Raw genomic sequence first — 6,000 nt, forward strand, 5'->3', positions numbered from 1 at the left:
CTTAATTACTTCCTTAGAGGCCCTTCTCAAATAGAGCCACACTAGAGGTTAGGTCTTCAGCATATGAATTTGGGGCTGGGAGAGGACACAAATATTCAGTCCATAACAATAATTAACACTACTCAACTACACACTTTAAAATGGTTAAGATGGTTTAAAAAAAAAAAAAAGGAAAAAGAAAAAAGGAAGGCAGGAACCAGGGCTCCTTGAGTAAATGACTAATTCTAGGGCCAAGACAGGAAACACTCAAGATGAGCCTGGAGCATTTTTTAGTCTTCTAGTGCTAGAAAAGAAGGGAGTACTCAAAAACAAAAACAACAACAAAAAAGATGAGGACATGTCAGAAGGACTCAAGAATCAACCTGGAAAAGCTCCTGATGGCCAAAACAAAACAATTACAGCAACAAAATAAATTGGATTATGTTGTAAGTATTGGATGTATTGGATTATAACCCAGGAATAGAAAAAAAAGAATCTAAGAATCCACACCAACTTATTTTTATTCATTTATTCTTGACACATAAAAATTGTATATATTTAAGATATATAACGTGAAAGTTCTGATATAAGTATACACTGTAAAATGATTACCACAATCTAATTAATTAACATATCCATCACCTCCAATAGTTATCATTTGTGTGTGTGTATGTGTGTGTGGTGGTGGTAACACTTCAAATTTACTCTCTTAGAAAATTTCAATTATACATACAATACATTATTATTTACTACAGTCACCATGCTATACTTTACGTCTCCAGAACTTATTCATCTTATAACTGAAAGTTTATACCCGTTGATCAATATCTCCCATTTTCCTCCACCCACCAGTCCCTGGCAACTTTTCTACTCTTTGTTACTATGAGTTCAAGGGTTTTTTTGATTTGTTTAAGATTCTAAATAGTGAGATCATGTGAAATTTGTCTTTCTGTGGGTGGCCTCACTTAGATAATGTCCTCTGGGTTCATCTATGTTGTTACAAATGGCAGAATTCCCTTTCTTTTTAAGGCGGAATAATTTTCCATTAGATATATATATCACATTTTCTTTATCCATTTATCAATAAACAGACACTAAGGCAATTATTTCCATATCATGGTCATCATGAATAATGCTGCAATGACCATGGCAGTGCAGGTATCTCTTTGAAATAGTGATTTATTTCCTTTGGATATATACCCAGAAGGGGGATTGCTACATTATATGGTGGTTCTATTTTTAATTTTTTGAGGGGCCTCAATACTGTTTTCCATAGTGTTTGTGACAATTTACATTTCCATTCATTTTGGTGTTTCCTTTGTTCTGCAGAAATTTAATTTGATGTAGTCCCACTCATTTATTTTTGCTTTGTTGCCTGTGCTTTTGGTGTACATTCCAAAAAATCATTGCCAAGACCAATGTTAAGGACGTTTTCCCCTGTTTTCTACTAGGAGTTTTATGGTTTCAGGTCTTTTTAATTTTTTAATCCATTTTGAGTTGTTTTTGTACATGGTGTAAGAAAAGGGTCCAATTTTATTCTTTTGCATGTGGGTATCCAGTTTTTCCAATATCATTTATTTAAGAGACTATCCTTTCCTCATTATATAGTCTTGATTCTTTTGTCAGAAATTAATTGACTGGGACTTCCCTTGTGGAACAGTGGTTAAGAATCCACCTGCCAATGCAGGGGACACGGGTTCAAGACCTGGTCCCAGAAGATCCCACATGCTGAGGAGCAACTAAGCTCGTGTGCCACAACTACCGAGCCTGTGCTCTGGAGCCCACAAGCCACAACTACTGAAGCCATCGCACTTAAAGCCCGTGCTCTGCAACAAGAGAAGCCACTGCAATAAGAAGCCCATACGCTGCAACAAAGAGTTGTCCCTGCTCAACATAACTAGAGAAAACCCACGGGCAGCAACGAAGACCCAACACAGCCAATAAAAATAAATAAGTAAATAAATAAATAAATAAATAAATAAATTTCTTTTAAAAAAGAAATCAATTGACTGTATATACTTGAGGAAGGGATGATGCAGGCAAAGTGAAACTGTTCTTTCTACCATGTTTGTATGGTTATTCTCAAGTTTTTGGCTCCACTGTGTTGCTGATGCTTCTTAAGTGAACTCCCAAGGTCTCCCAGAGCTACTTTTGTTAGTAGATAGCTGTCTAATTGTTGTTCTTCGTGGGAACAGAGGCTGGAGTCTCCTACTCTGCCATCATGCTGATGTCACTCCTCTAAATCTGTACTGATTTAAATAAATGATTGAATAAATAAATAGATGGGGGAGAAGTTAAAATTTTCCTTACAGAGATTCCAAATAATATATGATATACTCCTGCCTCATGATGTGCAATTTTTTTTTTTTCTTTTCCATCATAGTTTATTACAGGATAGTGCATAGATTTGCCTGTGCTCTACAGTAGGACCTTGTTGTTCATCCATTCTCTATATAACAGTTTGCATGGAAGCTAATTTCTTTTATTATTCCTTTCACATAATTGTAATGGGCTATCAAAAGTGAGAAAGCACAAAATACACTAAGTTTATTGTCCTAAGGCACCTAAAGAAACTTTTACTTTATTTTATTTATTTATTTATTTATTTATTTACTTATTTACTTATTTACTTATTGGCTGTGTTGGGTCTTCATTGCCGTGCATGGGCTTTCTCTAGTTGTGGTGAGTGGGGGTTACTCTTCATTGTGGTGTGTGGGCTCCTCATTGTGGTGGCTTCTCTCTTGCTGAGGAGCACAGGTTCTAGGTGCATGGGCTTCAGTAGTTGCAGCACATGGGCTCAATAGTTGTGGCTCATGGGCTTTACAGCACAGGCTCAGTAGTTGTGGCACACAGGATTAGTTGCTCCACGGCACGTGGGGTCTTCCCGCACCAGGGCTTGAACCCGTGTTGCCTGCATTGGCAGGCGGATTCTTAACCACTGCACCATCTAGGAAGTCACAGCAGAGCTGAGTCTCACTCCTGACTCCGCTGCCTTGGACCAGTTCTTGTCACTGTTGCCAACCTCAGTTCTTTCACCTTTAAAATGGGCTCTTGGCAATATCCTCTGCTGGTGTTGGAGGGTTGCCTGCAGAGGTGGGGGGCAGATGTGGCTCACTGACGAGACATGGACACTGGCAGACTGGGACACTGGCGGCAGTGGTTCTGGGAAGTGCTCACTGGTGTGAGCCCTCCCAGAGTCTGCCCATGATGTGCAATTTAATTCTCCTCCCCTTGAGTGTTGGCAAGACTTAGCAACTCACTTCCAAAGAATAATGTATGGATGGGGAAAACAATAATTTGATGGCAGAGAAACCTGGCAAACACAACTTCAACTCATGAACAGGGTTAAATGTGTGAACCACCAGTGATGAGTCTTATTGATATCATGCACCCCCAACATGATGCAATGAGAAAGGCACCTAAGCACTAAAGTATATTTCGCCAAAATACATAGCCTCAGTTTAAACATGAAAAATAATCAGGTAACTCCAAATTGAGGCCTCTAAATATCTGACCAGTACTCTTCAAATTCACCAAGGTCATAAAAAGCACGAAAATACTGAGAAACTATTACAGACCAGAGAAGACTAAGAAAATTTGAAAACTAAATGCAAGATGGTATCCTGGGTAACATCCTGGAACAGGAAAAAGAAAATTAGTGAAAAACTGGCGAAATTCAAAGAAAACCTGGAGTTGGTTAATAATAATGTAGCAGTGTTTATTTCTTGGCTTTGACAAATGTACCATGATTATTTAAGATGTTGACATTAGGGGGAGCGGGGTGAAGGTTACAGGGGAATGCTTTGTACTATCTTTGAAACTTTGAAGAATACCTGCAGAGAAGTAGAAACTATAAAAAAGAACCAAGTGAATAGTCTAAAACAGAAAAAAAAATCCATAATTTTTAATCTAATACTGTTTAAAGGAATTATTTGACATGCTCTTCTGCCCTTGCTCTTATTTATTTATTTATTTATTTATTTATTTATTGGCTGTGTTGGGTCTTTGTTGCTGCACACAGGCTTTCTCTAGTTGTGGCAAGCAGGGGCTACTCTTCATTGCGGTGCTCGGGCTTTTCATGGTGGCTTCTCATTGCGGAGCACAGCCTCTAGGCACGGGGGCTTCAGCAGTTGCAGCAAACAGGTTCAATAGTTATGGCTCACAGGCTTAGTTGCTCTGCAGCATGTGAGATCTCCCTGGAGCAGGGATCGACTGGCAGGCAGATTCTTAAGCACTGTGCCACTACCAGAAAGTCCAGAATTTAATATTTTTTTTAAAGAACAGGATTAATAGCAAATTGGAAAGAACAGAAGAAAAAGTCTGTGAATATGAAGATACATTGCTAGGAATTATCTAATATGAGGAAGAGAAGAAAAAGTGAACAGAGCTTCAGTGACCTCTGGACGATATTAAGTAGTATAAGTGCTATATTTATGAAGTCCCAGAAATACAGGAGAAATATAATAGAGCAGCAACAGAATTTGAAGAATTAATGGTCAAATAATTCCCAACTTTAGTGTAAAACTTGCACCTATGAGAAAATGAACCCTAATCAGGATAAATATAAGGAATATCACACCTAAAGAGCATCGTGACAAAACTGCTGACAACCACAGATAAAGAGAAAATACTGTAAGCTGCCAGAGACAAATAACACATTAACAGAGGTGAACAATGACATGAATGATAGCTGAATTCTCATCAGAAACCAAAAAGGAGAAAGACAATGGAATGCCATTTTTATAAAGGTAAAAGAATAACATTATTGGTACATCCACTGTGGAAAACAGTATGGCGGTTCCTCAAAAAATTTAAAACTCCAGCTGCCATAGGATCCAGCAATTCCATTTCTGGGCATGTATCTGAAGGAAACAAAGTCACAATCTCAAAGAGATATCTGTGCCTCCATGTTTACGGCAGCATTATTTACAATAGCCAAGACCTGAATGTCCATCGATTAATGAATGGATAAAGAAAATGTGAGACAGAAATATATATATTTCAGACATAAGAGAGAAGGAAGTCCTGCCATTTGTGACAACATGGATAGACCCTGAACTCACAGGAACAGAAAGTAGAACGGTGGTTGCCAGGGGCCAGGGCATGGAGGAAATGGAGAGATGTTGGTCAAGCAGTACAAACATCCTGTTGTAAGATGAATAAGTTCCATAGATTTAATGTGCAGCATAGTGGCTATACCTAACAATACTGTATTGCGTACTTGAAATTTGTTGAGAGTAATTCTTAAATGTTATTACTACAAAAAAAAAAAAGTAATTATGTGAGCTGATGGATGTGGTAACTAACCTTACTGTGGTAATCATTTCACAATATATACAGGTATCAAATCATTAGGTTGTACACCTTAAATTTACACAATGTTACATGACAACTGTATCTCAATAAAGCTGTAGTAGGAGTCAGGGGGAGAATAATACCATAAACCCAGAATTCTATATCCAGTAAAAACAGCCAGCAAATATGAAGAGAAAAAACATTTTCATAGTAAAGGAAACAGACAAGTTGTCATGAGCTGTCCAGCACTACTAGAAATGCTAAAGAAATTTCTTCATACTGAAAATAAATGTCACAAAATGAAAATTTAAACCTACAAGATTGAAGACAAGAAGAAATGGTAAATATTGAGATACATGTAAAAGATTGCATTTTTCTTCTTCCCTTAATTTCTTTAAAAGAAAGAAAAAAAGGAAAATAGGTAAGATAAATTGTACACAAATGGCAAAATGAAAGATCTAAAGCCAACCATATCAATAAGTGAATTCATCATAAATAGAGAATTCCCTGGCGGTCCAGTGGTTAGGACCCAGCATTCTCACTGCCGGGGCTCTGGGTTCAATTCCTGGTCAGGGAACAAGGATCCTGGAAGCCGCAGGGCACAGCCAAAAAAATAATAATAAAAATAAATAAATAAATAAAGGGCATAGTGGGACTTCCCCGGTGGTCCAGTGGTTAAGACTCTGCACCCCCAATGAAGGGGGCCAGGGTTCGATCCCTGGTCAG

This window comes from Hippopotamus amphibius, chromosome 12 (assembly GCF_030028045.1).
Source record: "Hippopotamus amphibius kiboko isolate mHipAmp2 chromosome 12, mHipAmp2.hap2, whole genome shotgun sequence".
NCBI lineage: Eukaryota > Metazoa > Chordata > Mammalia > Artiodactyla > Hippopotamidae > Hippopotamus > Hippopotamus amphibius.